Source organism: Rhinoderma darwinii, chromosome 10 (assembly GCF_050947455.1).
Source record: "Rhinoderma darwinii isolate aRhiDar2 chromosome 10, aRhiDar2.hap1, whole genome shotgun sequence".
NCBI lineage: Eukaryota > Metazoa > Chordata > Amphibia > Anura > Rhinodermatidae > Rhinoderma > Rhinoderma darwinii.
The window spans coordinates 78,860,442-78,885,668 of NC_134696.1; positions in this window are offsets into that span (position 1 = coordinate 78,860,442).

Genomic DNA, 25,227 nt, shown 5'->3' on the forward strand with positions numbered 1-25,227 from the left:
CTGTCTGGCAATGGATAGGAGATTATATGCTATGATGTACTGCATTGGAGAGAAGGGTGTCTATCTGACAATAAAGACGTTGTGTGAAAATTGTATTGCTCAAACTCCCTTTTAGCACTGCATTCATCATTTATTTATAGGTTGATGGCGAACGCATAAGCAGGCGCAGCTCATCTTGCCTGGGGGCGGCCCATAGGATACAAAACAGTGGTGAGCTCGCCAAGCAATGTTCAGTATTGAGAGGAAATTGGCATGACCTGAGCACTGGGGTCTTTAGAGAGGAGAGTTGTTGTTGCAAGGAGAGGAGAGAGATAAAAGGCTGCTGTCGAGACAGAGAAAAACGGACTGCTTTTATGCTTGAACTAATGAGCCTGAGTTTGACTGGATGAGAACCGACCTAGTCAGCATCACATTATTAGACCTGGGGTGGTGACAAGCCCTGAAGAGCGAGCAGGGGTGGTGTGTTAAGCAGGGCCGGCCTTAGGGGTGTGCAACCTAAACCATTGCACAGGGCGCATCACTCCAGAAGGTGGAAGGGGGCGCTGCGCTGGCTCCCTTCCCCTGCTTGTTTGAGAAGTGCCCGGCCCGGCAATTCAGCAACCGCCTTTCCACCCTGGCGCTTCTTCACTCAGTGGCGTCACTACCGCTATAGCAGCCATAGCAGGCATGAGGGTGCCCGTGCCGTCCGTCAGGACAGGGGACAGCCCCCCATGGCTGGCAGCGCCGCTAGCAGCTGCTGCAGCTGCTACAGAGTAGCGACGCCAGTATAGCAGAGCAGGGAGGTATCTCCCTGCTCTGCTGTCTACTAGCGCCACTGTAGCTCCCTGAAGGAGCGGAATCCCTGTGTGGCCGGAGATTCCACTCCTGGACAGAGCGCTTGATGTCTCTATCCATATATGGACAGTGACATCAGGGACAACTCCTGAAGCGGAAGCCCCGTCCACAGCATTACCGACTCTGTGGACGGGGATTCCGCTTCAGGAGTTGCCCCTGATGTCACTGTCCATATATGGACGAAGACCTCAAGCACTCCGTCCAGGAGCGTAAGCCCCGACCACAGGGGGATTCCGCTCTTTCAAGGAGCTACAGTGGCGCTATCTACAGCAAGGGGGTGGTGCTATCTACAAGGGGGCTGTGGGCTGTGTTGCACTGCCTACAAGGGGGCTGTGGCATTACCTACAAGGGTGCTTTGTGGCACTAACTTCAAGGGGGCTGTGTGGCACTACCTACAGGAGGCTGTGTGGCACTACCTACAGGGGGCTGTGTGGCACTATCTATCGGTGCTGTGTGGCACTACCTACAATGGGGCAGTGTGGCACTATCTACAGTGGGAATCTGTGAGTGGCGGGCTGATGGTTTTAGTGATTTTAGTGAGAGTGGCGGGCTTATCGTTATTTTACTGTGGGTGGGGGCTGATGTTCTTCAAGTGGTTTCCACCTCGGAACTCTAATTTAAATTAATAGGAGGCAGAAAATACCTGTGGCGCCCGTTTAGAGTGCTTTTTTGCCTGCGTGTTTTCCAATAATTTCAATGGCTTAAAAAAAACGCCAAACAAAAGTAAAATAACGCTGTCGAACATACCCTAAGAGTAGAGTGCTGGTTTTTAGCCATTTTCTGTCTTTCTCAAAAAAAAAATTGGTAGGCGTGCCCAGAGGAAATTTTATTTTTTCAATGGTGCATTGAGTCCGAAAAGGTTGGGAAACTCTGCACTAGGCTACAGGATCATGCCGGCCTACGCAAAGATCCCGTCGTGGAGCAGCTCAGTTCGTCGTGGGAACGGGGCCTAGGTGAGTAAATTTTTTTGCTTTCGGGAGCACTGTCTACAAGGGGGAGGTGGGGAGCTGTATGGCGCAATCTACAAGGGGGAGGTGGGGGATTATGGCACTGTCTACAGGGAGGTTGTATGGCACAATCTAGAGGGGGGCATTATCTACAAGGGGGCTGGGTGTGGCAGCCAGGGGAGGGGGGTATTATACTGCGTGGGGGCCACTAAGCAGACATTATACGGTGTAGGGGTACTACAGGGAGCAATATACTGTGTGTGGCACTTAGGGGGCATAATACTGTGTGGGCACAATTAGAAGACAAAATACTGTGTCTTTGAAGGGTTTATAATATATTATATTATTAAATATTATTATTATTATACGGTATGGGAGCACTAAAGGGGCATTATACTGTGTGGGGGCACTATATATGGCATTATACTTTGGGGGGCATTATATTTTTTTTATGGGTCATGTTGTTTATGTTGGGGTGGGGCACCGAGAGATAATTTTGCATGGGGCGCCATCTATACTAAGGCCGGCCCTGGTGTTAAGCCCCACTATATGGATAGCTAGGATTGGCGGTACAGGGAACGTAGAGGAAATGTAATCCAAGACAATCAGTGAGACACATAACTAAAGGGAGATTCGGTCCATGTGGAAGCTTATAGGGCCTAAATTGCTAAGTAGCCAGCAACCAACGGCACAAGGGGCAGTAGGCCCAAAGTACGCAGTAGCAGCCGCCATCTAGAGACCTACTAGGCCTATGGTAGAACATTCCTTAGGTCAAGGATGGGTGACCTTGGCACAATATCTGCCATTTACAGAGCAAGCCAGCCATATTGTCAACCTCGGCCGTGACTAAATTTGTGCCTCTTAGTGAAAAGTGTAAATACTATAATTACTCTTGCGCCTCTCAAAGAGCATAAACATTGTATATATTAGCACTGGCAAGGACATTGTATATATTATTTGCGTCTCCAAATAAAATGTTTAGTCCTAAAACCCTAATGCTTAATTTTATCTTTCTCTGTAACATCTTTACGGGGTTTTCTACTATCCACACCTCATGATTACACTACTACTGTCTTGCGTACAGTATTGTTGGCAGGCATAGTATTGCTGCCACCAGCAATTTCTGGCTCCCATACTGTAAATAAGTCGGGGCCTCGGTTTCCCCCTAACGGGATGGACCGAGGTGTAAAGACATATTGACAGGGACTATGTGCGGGGGGGCAGTGGCGGATTATCATATGGGCGGTTCGGGCGGCTGTCGAACCGCACATCATTTTAAAAAACCACATTGCAGCATGCTAGCACCACTAATGAGGAGGGGGGACGGGCTGAGAGGGAATAGGGCTGAACTATCCGCCCTGCTGCCTCTCTTAGGGGGCGGCGGAGCAACTGATACCAGCCGCCGCCACCCCCTCCTGCACTAATTGTACCTGCATCTATAGAACACAGGTACAATTACGTGCATAAGTGCTGAATGGACACTGATTGGCAGGGCAGAATGAGTTGTACCACCAATCAGCGCCTTTCAACTTGTTGAAAGACACTGATTGGCGGGGGAAGTAATTTTGCCCTGCCAATCAATGATGGTAGCGGAGCGATGACGTCATCGCACCACTTCCATTGTTGAAGGGCGCTGATTGACGGGGCATGTCATTCTGCCGTTCCAATCAGCGCCTTTCAACGACGCAAGTGGCACAATGGCATAATCGCGCCACTTGCGTTGCTCTGCCCCAGCAGACCTGCTCAGCAGAGAGCAGGCCTGTATTGACACAGGACGGCGTAGGAACTGGATCACGGTGAGTATGTAATGTTTGTTGTTTTCAACTAAGAAGTGTGGGCGGCATTATCTAAAGGAGGGGGAGCTATATGTGGGGTACAATCTACAGGGCAGGCTTTATGTAGGACACAATCTACAGGGGAGTCTTTATGTGGGACACAATCTACAGGGGGACTGTATGTAGGGGGACTATATGTAGGGTGCCATCTACAGGGATCTATATGTGGGGCACAAACTACAGAAGAGGCTTTATGTGGGACACAATCTACAGGGGGACTATATGTAGGGCATTATATACAGGATGCACTATATGTAGAGCGCAATCTACAAGGGGCTATATGTGGGGCACAATCTAGAGGGGAGGCTTTATGTGGGACATAATCTACAGGGGAGGCTTTATGTGGGACAATCTGCAGGGGGACTATATGTAGGGCACTATATACAGGGTGCGCTATACAGTGAAGGAAATAAGTATTTGATCCCTTGCTGATTTTGTAAGTTTGCCCACTGTCAAAGTCATGAACAGTCTAGAATTTTTAGGCTAGGTTAATTTTACCAGTGAGAGATAGATTATATAAAAAAAAACAACAGAAAATCACATAGTAAAAATTATATATATTTATTTGCATTGTGCACAGAGATATAAGTATTTGATCCCCTACCAACCATTAAGAGTTCAGCCTCCTCCAGACCAGTTACATGCTCCAAATCAACTTGGCGCCTGCATTAAAGACAGCTGTCTTAAATTGTCACCTGTATAAAAGACTCCTGTCCACAGACTCAATTAATCAGTCTGACTCTAATCTCTACAACATGGGCAAGACCAAAGAGCTTTCTAAGGATGTCAGGGACAAGATCATAGACCTGCACAAGGCTGGAATGGGCTACAAAACCATAAGTAAGACGCTGGGTGAGAAGGAGACAACTGTTGGTGCAATAGTAAGAAAATGCAAGACATACAAAATGACTGTCAATCGACATCGATCTGGGGCTCCATGCAAAATCTCTCCTCGTAGGGTATCCTTGATCCTGAGGAAGGTGAGCGCTCAGCTGAAAACTACACGGGGGAACTTGTTAATGATCTCAAGGCAGCTGGGACCACAGTCACCAAGAAAACCATTGGTAACACATTACGCCGTAATGGATTAAAATCCTGCAGTGCCCGCAAGGTCCCCATGCTCAAGAAGGCACATGTACAGGCCCATCTGAAGTTTGCAAATGAACATCTGGATGATTCTGAGAGTGATTGGGAGAAGGTGCTGTGGTCAGATGAGACTAAAATTGAGCTGTTTGGCATTAACTCAACTCGCCGTTGGAGGAAGAGAAATGCTGCCTATGACCCAAAGAACACCGTCCCCACTGTCAAGCATGGAGGTGGAAAGATTATGTTTTGGGGGTGTTTCTCTGCTAAGGGCACAGGACTACTTCACCGCATCAATGGGAGAATGGATGGAGCCATGTACCGTCAAATCCTGAGTGGCAACCTCCTTCCCTCCACCAGGACATTAAAAATGGCTCGTGGCTGGGTCTTCCAGCACGACAATGACCCGAAACATACAGCCAAGGCAACAAAGGAGTGGCTCAAACAGAAACACATTAAGGTCATGGAGTGGCCTAACCAGTCTCCAGACCTTAATCTCATCGAAAACTTATGGAGGGAGCTGAAGATCCGAGTTGCCAAGCGACAGCCTCGAAATCTTAATGATTCACAGATGATCTGCAAAGAGGAGTGGGCCAAAATTCCATCTAACATGTGTGCAAACCTCATCATCAACTGCAAAAAACGTCTGACTGCTGTGCTTGCCAACAAGGGTTTTGCCACCAAGTATTAAATCTTGTTTGCCAAAGGGATCAAATACTTATTTCTCTGTGCACAATGCAAATAAATATATATAATTTTGACTATGTGATTTTCTTTTTTTTTTTTTTATATAATGTATCTCTCACTGGTAAAATTAACCTAGCCTAAAAATTCTAGACTGTTCATGTCTTTGACAGTGGGCAAACTTACAAAATTAGCAAGGGATCAAATACTTATTTCCTTCACTGTATGTAGAGCGCCATCTTCACGGTGTTATATGTGGAGCACAATCTACAGGGGAGGCTTTATGTGGGACACAATCTACAGGGGGACTATATGTAGGACACTATATACAGCGTGCGCTATATGTATCGCGCAATCTACAGGGGGCTATATGTGGGGCACAATCTACAGGGGAGGCTTTATGTGGGACACAATCTACAGGGGGACTATATGTAGGGCACTATATACAGGGGGTGCTATATGTAGAGCGCTATCTTCAGGGGGCTTTATGTAGAGTGCTATCAAAAGGGGGCTATATGTGGGGCACTATCTACAGGGGGCTCTATGGGAGCCCTATCTACAGGGGGTTCTATGGGGGCACTATCTACAGGGAGCACTTTGTGTGTGGGACACAGTGTATGGTGCTATTATAATCAGTGACACAGAGTATGGCATTATTATAATTAGAGGTGCAGTGTAGGGTACTATTATATATAGGGATATATTGTGGTGCACCATGATAAATTTATCTTTGTTTATAAATGCAGAAATGTTTGAAAAGTGAGAAGCTGAAGACATCTGAGCGGAAAACTGCAGAAATGGGTCGTGTCCGGGAGAAGTCATAGAGGTCTGGACTGGATGGAGAAGAAAAGAAAAAAAGAACAACTAGAATCTGAAATGAAGTCACCGGTAAGTCACTTAATGTTAATGTTTATTCTGCCTCTAATCAGTACTGTAGTCACTGTATGATCAACAGCGAGATAATTGGTGGTATGATATTTTTTTGGGGGAAACAGCAGCTCCCAGCATATCCTTACCATTTTTCGGGCCATGCTGGGACCTGTAGTTTTATCCGTACAAACCTATACATCAGGGGCTGCACTAAATTGAGCTGTATTTTTGCTGGTGCTGTATTTATGTACAGAGATTTGTTCTGGAGCTGTATTTATGTACCGAGCTTGGTTCTGGGGCTGTATTTATGTACTGAGCTTTGTTCTGGGGCTGTATTTATGTACTGTGCTCGGTTCTGGTACTGTCTGTATGTACAGAGCTTGGTTCTTGTGTTGTATATATGCATTGAGCTTTGTTCTTGTACTGTATATATGTACTGAGGTTGGTTCTGGTGATGTATATATGTACTAAGGTCCGTTCTGGTGCTGTATATATGTAGTGAGCTAGGTTCTGGTGTTGTATTTATGCACTGAGCTTGCTTCTGGTGTTGTATATATATATATATATATATATATATATACTATATATATATATATATATATATATATATATATATATACATATATATATATTGTAGCAGTGCAGCTACTGGACAGTGCAGAAACTGTCAGATTTGAAGCGACCAGGGCACATGTACAGCAGCGCAGCGAGGCTTTTCTCTGCTGTTGCTTGGGTATAAAGCCCGGAATAGGGCCTTGTTTGCTGGAGTGTGAATGAGAAGGGGGGGGGGGCTTCCACTCCATACAGACAGTCCATGTCCTGGGCTGTCTGATGAGCCTAGGTAGTCTTCACCTGAGGTGGCTCTTTTATTGAGGTGTGTGCTGTTCACTGTCTGGGGAAGACAGGCATGCTAGCCTGTGAGAGTCACCAATGTGTAAGGTAAAGCTGACTATGTTTTGAGGTACTGGGCACAAGGCTCAGGGTCTCTTAGTGAGGGACACTTAATGTTTAGTTAGGGTTTGTTTTGAACTGTTGTGTAAAACCATCTTTCATATTTGAAGACAATAAAGCTAGCTGCGGCTGGTTTAAACTTTTATTCAATGAGTTGGAGTGAACTTTATATGTGTGCCAACCATCTCACCCTGGAGATGGCGATCCTGTGAGCTAAGTGGTCCCCAAGATGTCACAATATATATATATATATATATATATATATATATATATATGTACTGATACTGACCCTGGTTCTGGTACTGTATTTATGTACTGAGCTTGGTTCTGTTGTTGTATTTATGCACTGAGCTTGGTTCTGATACTGTATTTATATAGGATATGTTTATAACAACAAAATTACAGGGCAGATGGAGTTGTTCTCAATTCATTGTATATTTCATGGGTGCCTGTCTGGCAGTTTTAACCCCGTGAAGCGCCACCATGCGGTAATACATGACCTGACAATATTTCCAAACATTCCCTTGTATGTTTTTTTTCAGATGCTGCAAAATCTATAAAATCTACTTTTAAAACGGCGGACACTATATGCTAATTACTCAGTAAAGGGTCATGGGGTGGTGCCACTATCCTGAAGAGTTACATAGTACTGCCTCCAAACCAAAATTTCCATGATTGACTCACATCCCCCCGGCTGTTATACAGCACTACCAGTCTCCTCCAACTTTCTCGCATGCACCATTGCCTTGTACTACTTGGGCACGCACCGTTCAGCGAGGTGTACTCTGCCTGGCTGCACCGCGCATGCCAGTACAAGGCAAAGGCGCATCTGCAAGAGTTGGAGGAGACTGCTAGTGATGTAGAACAGCCAGGGGGATGTCAATCAATATCTGCGGGGCACCATTTCAATTTTCACCTCAGGCAGCAGAAAAGCTAGAATCGGCCCTGGGGGAGGGACAGCATTTGCAGAGGCGGGATAGGGCTAGCAGACGTGCGTCACCATAGACACATCTGCTAGTGGTAGAGGTTAGAACGCGCCTCTCTGACGATGCATGCACAGCCAGAGAGGAACAGGAAAGCAGGGTAGGGCTCAAGCAGTGAGGTTAGTGTGGTACTCACCTCCTGCCCCAGCCAACTTTAAACTGATCGGCCAACGCTAGGGAAGGATTCAATTAAATATATAGCCAGTGGGGGTCCATCTAACTCACTGCAGAGGACTCTATGCGGGGATAATAATATCCCAGCAGAGAGCACTCACAAGTCAGACGCTCAACCGCCCCTGCTGTCTAATAAATACTGAGGGCTCTATGGGGACGGGGGGATTACTTCCCCCTTCATAGAGTCCTCTGCAGTCTTTTATATGGTTAGACTCCCGTTTCAGTATAATCCCCCCTTCCCATAGAGCCTCTATAGGGGGGTTTGAGCGACTAACTGCTGAGTTCTCTATTGGAGGGATATCCCACTCCAATGGAGACGTCAGAGTCAGACACTCAAACACCCCTATAGAGCCCTCAGCAGTCAGTTAGACAATCTGACCTCCCCTTGCAATATAATCTCCCCATACAGCCCTTAATGGTTATTTTACTACAAGGGGAGGGGTGTCTGACTACTTAAAGGGGTTTTATTACCAGGGACATTTATGACATATCCACAGGATATGTCATAAATGTCAGATAGATGCGTGTCCCACATCTGAGGCCTGCACCTAGCTCTAGAACGGGGCCCCCTAAACACCGTTCTGCCTCTTTCTCCTCTCGCTGCCTCCCGGCCACTCTCTGACTTCATGGTCGGGAGTTAAGAAAACAGCATAGTACGCTGAGCTACACTGTTTCCGTAAGTCCCATAGAACTGAATGGTAGCTACAGAAACAGCGTAGCTCGAATGCTATGCTGCTTCTGTAACTGCCATTCACAACTATGAGATTTACGGAAAGTCCATGGTCAGGAAGTGGCCGAGAGGCAGCGATTGCAGAAAGAGGTAGAACAGGGTTTAGGGGGCCCGGTTTTAGAGATAGATGGAAACTGCACCTATCTGACAGGATCCACAGGATATGTCATAAATTTCCCTCACGGGAAAACCCCTTTAAAGTGTAACTAAACTTCTAAAAAACTTCTCACATGTCATAGTGAAATGTCAGCAGTTTTGATAGGTGGGGTTCTGAGCACTGAGACCACCACGGATCGCTAAAACAAAGTGGCAGAAGCGCTCAGGTGACCGCTGTGCCGCAATTGGTGACTTAAAATGGCCACCAGTGCTCATGCTCCGTTATGAAAGATTTGGATAGAGAGGACAGTGGCTTCAGGAGAGTCACCTGCTATAGTGAGGGGCCCTCTGGACTTCCAGGTGAGTGTGTCTCTTCCGTTCTGTCACGTTTCACCAACAAATCCGGCAACACTTTCCGTCAAGCAGGTGCAGGTCCGAAAATCCAGCTTCAACGAGGAGCTAGGCCCAAACGACCTTTCTTTCTGCTGCCGCACTTGATAGGCCTCAGGGCCAGGGATGAGGTAGAGTGGAGTCGTCAGCAGACGCAACCTTTCCTTTCATCAATATGTCTTGTCTCTCCCAGTCAGTACTCCCCGCTGGGTGGGTTTCATCAGAGATCTAGGTCCCGGCTGTAGGCCGCCGACAGGCTGCAGTAGAAAACCTCAGTGAAAATGTCCAAAACTGCTGCCAGAGAAAGGTTGGATCAGGACAAACTCTAATAGTAGCCTGGATGGGCAACAACTGTCTTTCCCGTTACGGATTGGGCAAGATAGAAGCCCTAAATCATGGAGCTCAGTCTCAATGCATCCGTTCAAGTGCTCGGCTAGCCAGGACCCCCCCCCCCCAAATCAGCAATTCTTGCAATCAGTGGTCCATTAGAAAATGATAATTTCCCCCATAACTGTCTCCTTGATTATTAAATATCTGGGAATAAATATCTCCAGTTCTCCGTTAGGCTACTTAAAGCTTAATATGACTCCAGTGATTAAATAGCTACGAATCAAAGCAAATAATTGGAAACGTTTTCCCATATTAATGGCAGCTAAAGCTATCTTAATAAAAATTATATGGCTACATCAGTTACTCTACTGTTTAAATAATTGTCCATTTTGAAATCTTAGTGAAAATTTTTGAAGAATATAAAAATAATTTATGTTGCAACAAATATGAGAATACATTAAAAAAAATACTTAGTAGGAGTTGTATTAGTCTTAATAAATTAATCTGTACCAGTTTTAATAAAAAACAAGATAGAGTTAGAGGTGACAAATGTATTAATATGCAATAGCGGTAGGATGTGACCCTTGAGGGTATGTTCACACGCTTACTAAAAAGCGTCATAAAATACGGAGCTGTTTTTCGCGGTGTATTTTACGGCCGTTTTTTAAGCTGTTTATCTATAGAGTCAATGAAAAACGGCTCCAAATACGGTACAAGTGACATGCATTTCTTTTTCGCGGGCATATTTTAACGCGGCCGTTTTTCAAAACGACTGCATTAAAAAACACCCCGTCGGTACAAAACACCATTTTTCTCATTGAAATCAATGGACAGATGTTTGGAGGCATTCTGCTTCCGATTTTTCATCCGTTTTTTTGTCCATTTACGTATTTTGGTGCTGTTTCTGATGCGGAGACCGCGTCAGAAACCGCGTTGGAAACTGCGCCAAAAAACGCCCGATGTACCGTATGGACATGTCGTGAGATTGGTGTATCTCTCTCAGAGATATCATTAACTGAAAATCGAGCGGGGTTGTATACCTGGCTATATGTGAGTGTTCAATGGACTACGTTGGTAAAACAAAGCGTGAATTTAGATGCAAGATGTGGGTTCAGTTTATTGATAGCCATACGGTACATCGGGGTAATCCTGCTTCTATCAAATTTATGGGAATCCAGGTTGTTCCTGAAAATTGTAGGGGGGGAAACACGGATAAAAGGATTCTTCAGGTAGAATGCAGATGGATCCACAGGATGAAATCTGTTAGTCCGCCAAAACTCAATGAGAATGTCAGTTTTGGCTGTTTTTTGTGAGGTGTAGAAGTATAACAGGAGTCCAGACCTATACATCATTAGCATAATGCAGCCCCTATACTTTGTGAAGTCGCAAATTTCTACGCCAAAAAGCTGGCAAAGATGTTACTAACTTACCCCCATAATGTTAAAGGTTATTTTTTTCTCGCAAACTTTTAGGTTGCAATACAAATATAGCCAATGAAACAATAGATAACAACTAGTTTTAGTTATTATGGTTGTAAAGTAAGACCCCAGACCCCTAAATTCATTCATTCTGATTCAAAGTCAAACCCCAGATCAGACCCCTAAACCGGACCCTTAAAATTAATTCAGACCCCAGACCAAACCCCTAAAATAAATCAGACCCTAGACAAGACCCCTAGAATACATTTAGAGCCCAGATTACTAAACTTAATTCAAACCCCAGACCACTAAAATGAATCAGACCACAAACCAGACCCCTAAATGAAATCATACCCCACACCAGACCCCTAAACGTCTTGCGGGTACTATTTAATGAAGCTGCCAGTTGAGGACCTGTGAGGTGTCTATATCTCAAACTAGAGACTCTAATGTACTTGTCTTGTTGCTCAGTTGTGCAGCGGAGCCTCCCACTTCTCTTTCTACTCTGGTTAGAGCCTGTTTGTGCTGTCCTCTGAAGGGAGTAGTACACACCGTGGTAGGAAATCTTCAGTTTCTTGGCAATTTCTCGCATGGAATAGCCTTAATTTCTAAGAACAAGAATAGACTGTCGAGTTTCACATGAAAGCTCTCTTTTTCTAGCCATTTTGAGAGTTTAATCTAACCCACAAATGTAATGCTCCAGATTCTCAACTAGCTCAAAGGAAGGTCAATTTTATAGCTCCTCTAAATAGCAAAACTGTTTACAGCGGTGCTAACATAATTGCACAAGGGTTTTCAAGTATTTTCGAATCATCCATTAGCCTTCTAACACAGTTAGCAAACACAATGTACCATTAGGACACTGGAGTGATGGTTGCTGGAAATGGGCCTCTATACACCTATGTAGATATTGCATTAAAAACCAGACGTTTGCAGCTAGAATAGTCATTTAGCACATTAACAATGTATAGAGTGTATTTCTGATTAATTTAATGTTATCTTCATTGAAAAAAACAGTGCTTTTCTTTCAAAAATAAGGACATTTCTAAGTGACCCTAAACTTTTGAATGGTAGTGTACTTTCCGTCCTTTACGGACCGAACATTCTCGTGTGAATCCAGCCTTATAGTTAATGCATTGGGGCGTGGCAGGCCATGCCCGCTTCCACTCAAAGGTAAAACGAAAACCGTTTAAACATTTTTATGGGTAAAATAAACATGGTCCATAACGATTTGAACTATTAAAATATAACCTTATTTTTCCTGCATGGTAAATGCTGTAAAATATATATATATATATATATATATATATATATATATATATATATATATATATATTGCTGTTTTTTTATCACCTCGTCTCCTAAATAAAATAGAAATATAGAAATAAAAAGTGATCAAATTTTCATATGTATCCCAAAATGAAACTAATAAAAACTACAGCTCCCCCTTTAAAACACGATCCCTCACACTGTTCCATCAACGGAAAAATACAAAAGTCATTGGTGTCGCCATCCTGGAGTATGTGGACCCACTAGGCCGCTCCGCCATAGCGGAGAGGCAGCTGAGCAAATAACAGTCTATGCAAAAAGTCTTTAGTACAAGGGTACCTGTAAGAGTCCAGACAGACACGAGGTGTAGCAGAGACTTAGGCACAGATGGTCCTTGGTGTGACATATGACACAGACGTGGTAGAGGACACCAGACGTGGCAGAAGACACCAGATGTGGCAGATGATATACACACACGACTCCAACAATAGGCTTAGGCTCAGGAACAAATACAGCAACATGATACAGGATATGGGAACACTGGGAGTAAGATACAACTAAGGGACCATTTGCAATACGAACTTGGGAAGACAACAACAATGCTCAGGCAAGGAGTGGAATGGCTGAGCCCTTTTAATAGTCCAGGGTGATCTGGGGATAATTGGGTAAGTCTTTGCATGCGCGCTGGAACTTTAAGGCCATGAACGAGCGTGCACGTGCACCCTAGAAGACACTACAGAGCAGGACAGCCGCGTGTGCTGGCATCTCTGATGAGGGAGATGCTGGTAAGAAGCCAGAGGTCTGCGGCCGTCGGAAGCTGAGGGACGGCAGCGGTTACAATTAGTCTCAGAATATGATGACACAAACAAATAAAAAAGATATGTGTCTTGAAAGGCGGGTAGGATTAAACTAAAACTAAAAATAATGGCTGCAGCAGGGAGGGCTTAAACAGCACAACAATTTTCAGAAATGCTAATATAATTGTACATGGGTTTTCCAAATTTTTTATTGATAATTTGGGATTAGCTAACACAATGAGTGATGGTAGCTGAAATTAGGTCTTCGTACGCCTATGTAGATATGCTATCAAAAATTCCTCAAACTTTCGAATAACATTCCAGATAGATAGATAGATAGATAGATAGATAGATAGATAGATAGATAGATAGATAGATATGGATATACTAGGATTGGCAGCTAAATCTCCTAGTTGCTACTTGCTAGTTAGGCAGTACAACCTATGATATATCAGATGCGTAGCTAGGGGTTTAGCACGGGGGGGGGGGGGGGCAAAACATATCTGAGTGGGCCCCAACCCAGTGGGCCCCCTCTAACGCATGTTTACAATTGAAGAGGCATATTGTAATTATATACCAACCATCATACCTTTATATAACCCCTATCATCTTTGTATATATCCCCCAGCATCCCTATATATAACCCCCATCATCCCTGTATATACCAGCCATCATCCATTTATATAACCCCTATCATCTCTGTATATACCAGCCCGGTACATTTAAAATGGAGGTTATAAACTCGGATGAAGGGGTTACATACAGAGATGATTGGGGTTATAAACAGGGATGATAGCTGGTATACACAGTGATGATGGGGGTAAATGCAGGGATAATGGCTGGACTACCCATCATCCCTGTATATAACAACCATCATCCCTGTATATAACAACCATCATTCCTGTATATAACCCCATCATCCCTGTATATACCAGCCAGGCTCCCCCTGCCGCATAGGTTTGTACTGCGTGAAACTTCTGCTCCCAGCATGACCCGAACAATGGTAAGGATATGCTGGGAGTTGCTGTTTCACAAAAAAAATCATACAACCCTTCATCTCGCTGCAGATCATACAGTGACTACAGTACTGATTAGAGGCAGAATAAACATTTACATTAAGTTACTCACCAGTGACGTCTTTTGAGACTCTAGTTGTTCGTTTTTCTCTCTTTTTCTCCATCCGGTCCAGACCTCTAAGAAATCTTCTCCCGGCCACAACCCATTTCTGCAGTTTGCTGCTCAAATGTATTCAGCTTCTCACTTTTCAAACATTTCTGCACCTATAAACAAATATAAAATTATCACTGTGCCACACACTACACACCTAAATATAATAGCGCCATACACTGCACCTCTAATTATAATAGCACAATACATTGTGTCCCTGATTATAATGGCACCATACACTGTTTCCCTAATTATAATAGAACCATATACTATGTCTCACTAATCATAATAGAATCATACACTATGTCCCTGATTATAATAGCACCAAACATTGTGTCCCTGATTATAATAGCACCATACACTGTGTTCCACACACGCACACACACACACACACACACACACACACACACACACACACACACACACACAGTGTTCCCTGTAGATAATGCCCCCCATCGATCCCCCTGTACATAGTACCCACATATAACACCCGCTGTATATAGTGCCCCCACATATAGCCCCCCCTGTAGATATTGGCCCAACATATAGCCCCCTGTAGATAGTGCTCTACATATAGCCCCCTGTAGATAGTGCTCTACATATAACCCCCACTGTAGATAGTGCCCTACATATAGCCCCCCCTGTAAATGTCCCACATATAGCCTCCCTTGTAGATTGTGCCCACATTTAGCTCCCCCCGTAGATAATGCCACTCACACTTTTAAGTGAAAAAAACCCTCTACATACTCACCTTGATTCCATCCTTGCTCCATCCTGTGTCAATGGAGGCCTGCTCTCTTCTGAGCAGGCCTGTCGGGGCTGAACGACGCTTGTGTCGTTGAAGGGAGCTAATTGTCAGGGCAGAATGATTTTCCCCGCCAATTAGCGCCTTTCAACAACTGAAGCGCTAGCATCATTGAAAGGCACTGATTGGCGGGTCAAGTCATTCTGCCCTGCCAATCAGTGTCATTGTTAGGTGCTGAATGGTCAGGCACAGAACATGCCCGGCCATTCAGCGCTTATGCATATAATTGTTTCTGTGTCCCATCTATGCAGGTACAATTAGTGCAGGAGGGGGTGACGGTGGCTGGTTTCACTGGCGGGAGCGGCGGACATGGCGGGGCAGTCGCGGTTGGCCCCACCATCTCAGTGGGCCCAGGGTCACCACCCGTCCCGTCCCCCGCCCCCTGCTAGCTGCGCTACTGTATAGTATATAATATTAGATAGATAGATAGATAGATAGATAGATAGATAGATAGATAGATAGATAGATAGATAGATAGATAGATAGATAGATAGATAGATAGATAAATAGATAGATGATAGATAGATAGATAGATAGATAGATAGATAGATAGATAGATAGACAGACAGACAGACAGACAGACAGACAGACAGACAGACAGATAGATAGATAGATAGATAGATAGATAGATAGATAGATAGATAGATAGATAGATAGATAGATAGATAGATAGATAGATATACTAGGATTGGCAACTAAATCTCCTAGTTGCTACTTTCTAGTTAGGAGGTACAACCGATGATATACTATATACTATTTCTTAGTTCATATGAGCACATCAATATAACATTGGCTTCTTTTTGATAGTATAATGGGGTAAGTTTTATGCCAATTTTTCCAACTCATGCATTATTTCTAAATTGTGTTGGAAAAGGTAGTCATAGCCTCCTAATATTTAATTGATTTATAAAAATTATCTGACTTTTATTCTGGAGCATGTGCCAAGCTTTGAGTGGCTTGCAACTCTAATTACTTTTCCCCCTGATGTGCTTATAATCCCCCAAAAACATATATATATATGACAAAATTCACGAAATGTTGCGATGTGCGCAAAAAAAACACAGCAAAAATGCTATTGTTTTATGAAATATCATAATTTTTCTCCTTCTTTTGCAAAAATCGTGGCAAAGAACAGAAACAATACGGTCATGTGAATAAGTGCTACTCTTGTCTTATTATACTGTATGCTGCATGTGTACTGTTATGACGCATATATTTATACAGTTTAGGAGACTTTATTAGGTTTGAGGTAATGTATATTTAAAATGATAAGATACCAATATTATAAAATTTCATCTGGGCCATATGACACTGCCATAACATCATCTATATCTTGATTCGTAAGCTTTGTGGATATATGTTCAGTTCTAATTTCACAACTAAGGTTTCATGTATTCAGCAGAGCGTTGTGCAGAAGGTTGTGAGTTGGCACACAGAGTGTATTACAGAGCCGCAGTGTGCCATTTTATGGTGCTTCTTGTGTTGCTATATATTGGAGATATTCTCCCCTAGAAGCAAAGCTTGATTATCTTCATAATACAGCATCTAATGGAATATAGGACAACTTTTTTTGCTGTAATTTCCATATGAAACTAGGAGGTTTTAGGGAGCCATATTATGGATATGTGCACGATAGGTGATGAAGACCACTCTTGAAAATAGGCCACACTAGAGAAGTTAAGAGCCATAAGGATCTAGATCTTCATGTTTACATCTAGTTATAGCAAGAAGTATTTTGCTAAGTTTACTGTACATAACCACACAGAGCTGTGTACGTGCGTGCTTCATTTTCTCAGCTCTCTAATGTGTTACTGTACACTTTAAGAGGGCAGAAAAAGTCACACTACAGTTCTTAAAATGTAAAATCTAAGGTGACATGAAGTAATGCGTGTGATCACATCTTTTCATCCTCAATTTTCATCTTCTCTCATATCACGCGGACAAGCAGTGGTCATACTTCTGACAGTCATTGCTTAACCATTAGATACAAAATTGTCAAGACTAAATCGTTTGATTCTTTAAGCTTTTCATAAAGCATTAGGTAAAATAATTATCCTGCAGAATTTAAGCCCAGCTAGTATACAGCAAATTTAATTGTCTTATTCTAATTATAAGGATGGCTAATAGGCATCTAAAGTAAAGTGCATAACTAATTACTCGGTCTCCTTAGATAACTTCAAATCAGATTTTTTTTTTAAGACTTTTACAATATAATGTCTGAAGCACCCACTCCAAGTTCTGTATATAATTTATATTTTTTTTTTACGCTAAAGAAAGTTGTTTCCTTGTATCTCTGTATGTCCCCACATGCATATAGTACTACATAAGAGATCATTTCCTCCCTATCTAAGGAAGCAGAAGTGCAGTGATATAAATAGGTGAGTACTTACAATGATTACCTGCAAAGTTCTAAAACCCTGACTCACACTAATTGTTTATACTATCTGTGAGTGCTGTGTGCAGAGTCAAGTGTATTTTTATAAGATGCTGCTCACTATTGCCTATGTAAATACTGACAGAGACAAATTGAAGGGGCTGTTCACTTGTCGGTAGCCCCTGTCAGTTTGCCTCCTGCGTGTTGCAGAACAGTTGGAGGGAAACTGATGCTAGAATAGCTTTCTATAGGATCTGTTCTGGCACATGGGATATACATGAGATGAGGGCTACACCTGGAGCGGAATCCCATGCCAGCAGAGCGTCGGCAACACTCTGGCCGAAGATTCCGCTTCTAGAGGTAACCGTTGACGACACTGTCCATATATGGACTGTGGCATTAGGGACTCCTCCTGGAGGGAATCCCCGGCTACAGCGTCGGCAATGCTCTGGCCGGGGATTCCACTGCTAGAGGGTTCCTAAGTGTCACTATCTACAGGGGAAGGGGGTAGCGATATATACAGCAAGCACTGTGTGGTGCCATCTACAGGGGGCGCTGTGTGGCGCTATCTACAGGGGGCTGTGTGACATTATCTACAGCGGGTACTGTGACATTATCTAGAGGGCACTGCAGCATTATTTACAGGCATTGTGTATTGCACTATCCACAGGGGGGACAGTGTGAGTGGCACTATCTACAGGGAGTACTGTTCATGACACTACATGGCACTGTTTCATTATCTACATATGAAATTCATCTGTTTTTTAAAATTTGTCAAAAACTGATACAAAACGGTCATCAAAAATGGCCCTAGATGGCCGTTTTTAACGGCCGACACCCAGACCCCATTGTGTAGATAAAAACAACAGCAATCTCAGCCTGGTGTGGGGTGACAAGGAGATGTGGGGTGGGATTGGGTAGCTGTAAAGGCGCCAAATACTAGCTACTCCCTAAAGTTAGGGCTAGTGTTTGGCGTCTTTGCAGGCTCACAAGGCTGCTTTGAAGATCTGATCTGAGGTGAGGTCAGTGGACAGCAGCTGCCTTCTGGGCTCTCTCGGCGCTGGCCTTTGCGCTGCATTGAATATGACAGACGTGACATTACAATCTGTGTGTCAGACTTCAGTGTAGCGCCAAGGCTAGAGCAGAGAAGGAGAGCCCTGACATGGTACACAACAAGTATCTAGTCTATCATGTATTCAATCTATCACAAACTATGCACCACGCTGATAAAATTGACACATTTTCAGATCCTAGACTACCTTTTTGGTGGACCATTGTGGAAAAAACTGATGGTAAAAACGGATGGTAAAATGTGATGACAACTGATGACAACTGATGGTTCTGTAGTAAAAATTTTAACTGATGGCAACTGATACATTATTGCATCAGTTTTTGCATCAGTTGAAATCACTTGAGAGACAAAAAAACTAATGCTGATGCAAGTGATATATGTGAACGCACCCTAAGGACCTGTTCACATCAGCGATGGCTTTCCGTTCCGTGGTTCCGTCTGAGGTTTCCGTCGGGTGAACCCCGCAACAGAAAGTCAAACTGAAACCACAGCTTCCGTTTCCGTCACCATTGATATCAATGGTGACAAAATCATTGATAATGGTTTCCGTTCGTCACCATTCCCGCAGGTTTCCGTTTTAATGACGGAATCAATAGCACTGTCGACTGCGCTATTGATTACGTTGGAAAAACGGAAACCTGCCGGAATGGTGATGAACGGAAACCAATGTTTCCGTCACCATTTAAGGCCGGGCACGCGCGCGCACCCTGCGGGAGCCAGTCTCAGAATGTGGAAGTGAATACCGGCATCTCCCAGGAGGGAGATGCCGCCCGGAACTCACTCATCCAAGGTCGTGGCTCTGTAATACACTCTGTGTGCCAACTCACAACCTTCTGCACAACGCTCTGCTGAATACATGAAACCTTAGTTGTGAAATTAGAACTGAACTTATATCCACAAAGCTTACGAATCAAGATATAGATGATGTTATGGCAGTGTCATATGGCCCAGAAAGTCAGGACGACGGTCCGCGGCCATAGACGTTACACTTGGCAATGGGTAGCCAGTGAAGGAACTGGCATAGAGGAAAGGGGGGAAGAGGAATGAGAGGTGAATGTCAGAGCCTTTTTCCTCAAGGTTAGGGAAAGAGTTTTTGAAGTGAAGGAAGCAGGAGGTGATGAGGGCTTGGATGGATAAGGTGGAATTATCCCAAGGCATATCACTACATTAAAATAAATATACATGGTCAACTGAGTAATAATCAGTGTTGCAAAGTCACTGACGGACAAGTCTCTTCTTCAGAAGTGCACATACTTTTCAGAGAGCTAAGCGAGTGGCTTTACAGCTGACTTTATATAACTGCGACAATTTAGAAATAATGCATGGAAAAATTGACATAAAACTTACCCCATTATACTATAAAAAGAAGCCAATGTTAAATTAATATGCTCATAAGAAATAAGGAATAGTATATAGTATATCATAGGTTGTACCTCCTAACTAGAAAGTAGAAACTAGGAGATTTAGTTGCCAATCCTAGTCTATCCCTATCTATCTATCTATCTATCTATCTATCTATCTATCTATCTATCTATCTATCTATCTATCTATCTATCTATCTATCTCTCTCTCTCTCTATCTATCTATCTATCTATCTATCTATCTATCTATCTATCTATCTATCTATCTATCTATCTATCTATCTATCTATCTATCTATCTATCTATCTATCTATCTATCTATCTATCCATGTATCTATCGCTACATTCACATGAGCGTATCAGATTCACACACGTGAAAAACGTGCGTGAATCAGGTCCGTGTGTGTTGCGTTATGCATCAGTGTGCTTTGCGAGTGGCTGGCGTTTTTCACGCACTCGCAAAGCACATCTTTTTTTTTCCAATGGAATTGATGCACAAATCACGCACAGCACACGGATGTGCATCCGTGTGCTATGCGTGATTTTCACACACCCATTGACTTCATGTAGGTGCGTGAAAAATCGCATCAATATAGGACATGCAGTGGCTTTCACGCAACGGACACACACTGTTTGAAAACTCCTGCATGTGTGAATGGCCCCATTGAAATCAATGTGTGATTTTTACGCACAGCAGACGGACAAGTTTTACGCTCGTCTAAATGAGCCCTATTTCTAGCTGCACTGAGGGAGGACTCAGAGCAAGTGCAGCGTGATCCGACTCCAAATGTAGTCTGCATTAGGAAAACAATATCAGAGTGGAAGAGAGCACCAAGATGGCAGACAACCCATAGATGGAACATCAACTAAAACGGTATACACAAGACATACACAAGTGCCTCTACAATATTCTTTAATAATAGCCTATACTATTCTATACTATACTATACTATACTATACTATACTATACAGAAAAAAAAAATTGCTGGAGTGCTTCTTTAATAACTACTTTATTTGTCATATTTGCATCTTTTGGATCATAGTGATTTTACATCCACTTTATGTTGGAGTGACATAGAGATCTATTATGTGGTGTGTATACACTAAACTGTAAGCTGTGGTGACCATACACATTTACCAGCAATTCCCTAATATATAACATATTTATTATTGGAACCAGTTGCTAAGAACCACAAGGGGACGTATCCTTATGAGGGTATATTCTCACGGAGTGTTTTCAGCCGTTTTTCGGGCCGTAAACGTCCTGAAAAACAGCTGAAAAATCGAAAGCAGAATGCCTTCAAACATCTGCCCATTGATTTCAATGGGAAAAAACGACGTTCTGTTCTGACGTGGCGTTTTTTACGCGCCCGTTTTCATAGACTCTATAGAAAAACTGCTCCAAAAACGTCCGTTAAAAACACAGCGAAAAACACGACTTTGATTAAAAAACTTCTGAAAATCAGGAGCTGTTTTTCCTTGAAAACAGCTCTGTATTTTCAGATGTTTTTGGTTAAGCATGTGAACATACCCAGACACAGTAAGGAAGCCGTGGGAAGTTCACATTTATCAAGGCTTCCCTGTTGGGTTATCAGCAGTCACAGGCTCTATTAAACCGTCATCTGATTTATATTTAAAATACAGGCTGCTGCAATTGGTGAGTTGCATGGATCCGTAATACTGCACCCATAGCACTCTGTAGGGGAAGGGCAGTTTGGGGAAGGTCATCATAAGTGATTTTATTCCTTCCCCACCAGTTTTTTTTGTTTTTTTTAAATCGACTGCTATCTCTTGGATTTGCATTAGGGATCCAAATCAAATTTAATGGATACTAGTCGGCATCACATTCCAACCTTTACTGCCGGGTACTAGTACCAGCTTACTGAGTCCTGATGCTGGCCAGAATCAGGACATTGTGTGGGGCGGCACCTGGTGCTGAAGAGGACAGGTAAGAAAACAGATGGGACTAATGTCTGAAAATATATGTTTTTTTGCTCTGGTCTGGGGCCTGGATGTATTTAAAGGATCTTTTTGAGGTCCGAATTAATTTTGAGGTCAGGTCTTGGGTTTGATGCTTCCCCTGCCTCCACCCTGCATTTTCTACTTCTGTGGCTCATAGTCTGTGTGTAGTACTATTGTTTGTGAAACTTTAACCCTTACCATGATCTGATAATTTGTCATGCTGAGAGTTGTAGTTTCACAAGAGCTGTGATACCTGTCCTGTGAACCGAGAACTCTCACAGTAGTCAGATGACAATCAATTGTATGGTCATGCTTGGAGCTGTACTTTTACAGAATTTTTTTTCTTTACTTTGACACTTATAGCATGTGTGCCATAACCCTATCTTTCGCACTTTCACATGGAGCTGGTAAATGCTCTGGGGTCGGATGGAGGTGCATTTAAGATTTTTTTATGGGACCAGGCTTTCAACTGTATCTGTGTTGACATTATAGTATTTGGCTGCGTTGTGTAGCAATGCAGGTACAGTAATTGAGGCCTGTTGGACAACAGCAGGATTGGTTGTGGCAGCAGGGTTAAGGGGGCACAGGATGAGGGGTTTATGTTGCTTTAGAGCAGGGGTCTCAAACACGCGGCCCCTGGGGCTGTCATCTGCGGCCCGCGGGACACAGAGCCGTTAGTATCGGCTCTGCTCCGAGACTCTGGAATTCCCTGACATCGCTGTCCACATATGAACAGCGATGTCTGGGGCTTCCCCAGAGCCGGAGTCCCGGGCAGAGCGCTAGTACAGGCTCTGCTCCGGGACTCTGTGGAATTCCCTGGCATCGCTGCCCATATATAGACAGTGTGTCAGGGTCTCCCCCAGAGCGGAGCAGAGCTCTGGTGTCGGCTCTGCTCCTGGACTCTGTGGAATTCTCTGACATCGCTGTCCACATATGAACAGCGATGTCTGGGGCTTCCCCAGAGCCGGAGTCCCGAGCAGAGCGCTGGTGTAGGCTCTGCTCCGGGACTCTGTGGAATTCCCTGACATCGCTGTCCACATATGAACAGCGATGTCTGGGGCTTCCCCAGAGCCGGAGTCCCGAGCAGAGCGCTGGTGTCGGCTCTGCTCGGGGACTCTGTGGAATTCCCTGACATCGCTGCCCATATGTGGACATTGTGTCAGGGTCTTCCCCAGAGCGGAGTCCCGGGCAGAGCTCTATTATCGGCTCTGCTCCGGGACTCTGGGGAAGCCTCTGACATCGCTGTCCAGACATCGACAATGATGTCAGGGGCTTAGCCAGAGGAGGAGTCCCAGTGATGTCAGGAGCTCAGCTGGGGTCCCAGGAAGAGCCTACTAGCGCTCTGCCCAGGACTCCAGCTCTGGGGTTGCCCCTGACATCTCTGTCTATATATGGACAGTGATGTCAGGAGCAGAGCTGGAATCCCAGGCAGAGTGCCAGAAGCGGCTCTGCTCCGGGACGGCAGCTCTAGGCAAGCCCCTGACGGCACTGTGGCAGCATCTGCGGAGGGCACTGCGGCAGCATCGATGGAGGGCACACTGCGGCAGCATCAACGGAGGGCACACTGCGGCAGCATCTACGGAGGGCACACTGCGGCAGCATCTACGGAGGACTCTGCGGCAGCATCTGCGGAGGACTCTGCGGCAGCATCTGCGGAGGACTCTGCGGCAGCATCTGCGGAGGACTCTGCGGCAGCATCTACGCAGGACTCTGCATTTAGCGACACTTAAACTGGAAAGCTGGATTGTTGAAATAAGCACGTGGAGAAATATCTAAAATTTTAAACCTATTATTATAGTAATATAGTGTTATAGTAGTTCAAATAACTAATTGATTAACAATAATTTTGTATTGTATCAAATTTGAAAGTAATGCGGCCCGTCAACTTCCCATTTTTTCTATATGCGGCCCACTTACCCGGCCGAGTTTGAGTCCTCTGCTTTAGAGGGTCATGATGGACTTCAGAAACAAGGGGCCAAAGATATATGGGCAGCAAACTCTGTAGGCAACACAAGAAGTCATCACGGCAGTCTGGGCTGGATGGAGAACAAAAAGGAATGAGAATGAAACCAATCAGACAAAACGTCACCTGTGAGTCATTGAATTTAATAGTTATGTTTTCTGCATGTGGCTGTGTCAGATCAGAACAGTATTCTCTTGTAAAGTCTGATTTGTGATAAAGCTCTGCAGCACTGGTATTGGACTAGTATATGGTCACTGTATGGCAGTATATTGGGTCTTGTAAAGTGTTTGCATACACTTGTCCCTGACTTAAAGAGCAATTGTATGTCTGTCACTGTATATTTCGGTGTTTCTGTGTTTCTCTTCTTCACTTTTCCTTCTTGTGTTCAAAGTGTTGCTTACATATTCAAGAGAGTGGTGAGGGGTGTGGCCAAACATAGAAAAATATGCCGATTTCTGATTTTATACAGAGCCATATAGAAGTTTTTTCTGTCACAGTAATACATAATGCTCCATCGGTTGCTGTATTATGGAGCTATTTTCTAGCAATGCATTTAGGGAAGAATACGTCTGGGATAGGCGTATGCCTCTGAATAAATCAGACCATCTAACTCCTGCGGTATTCACTCTTAGACAGTCAAAACTTTTATCAAGATAAAAGGAGAAAAAAGTGGATAAAATTCTCCAGCGCTGTCCAAATGTTGTGGAATTGAAGGATTCAATCCAAGGCAAGAAGTTTAAATAAGATATATGTTTAGTGGATAACAATGCTACGCGTTACGAGATCGGACCGATCTCTTCATCAGGCAAAGAAACATACATGTTGCTGGAGGACCCTGATGAAGAGATAGCTCCGATCTCATAACGCGTAGCATTCTTATCCATTAAACATATAACTTATTTAAACTTCTTGCCTTGGATTGAATCCTTCAATTCCACCACATTTGGACAGCGCTGGAGAATTTTATCCACTTTTTTCTCCATTTATCTCGATCTACTGAGGGAGCCCTGACAGCCCCTACACGGATTTGCCAGCTGCAGTCCATTGAGACCATACAGGCACTTCTGGGTGTTGTGCTTGCAATTCACAAACATCTTCCATAGACTGAACTATATTACATAGCTTAAAAATA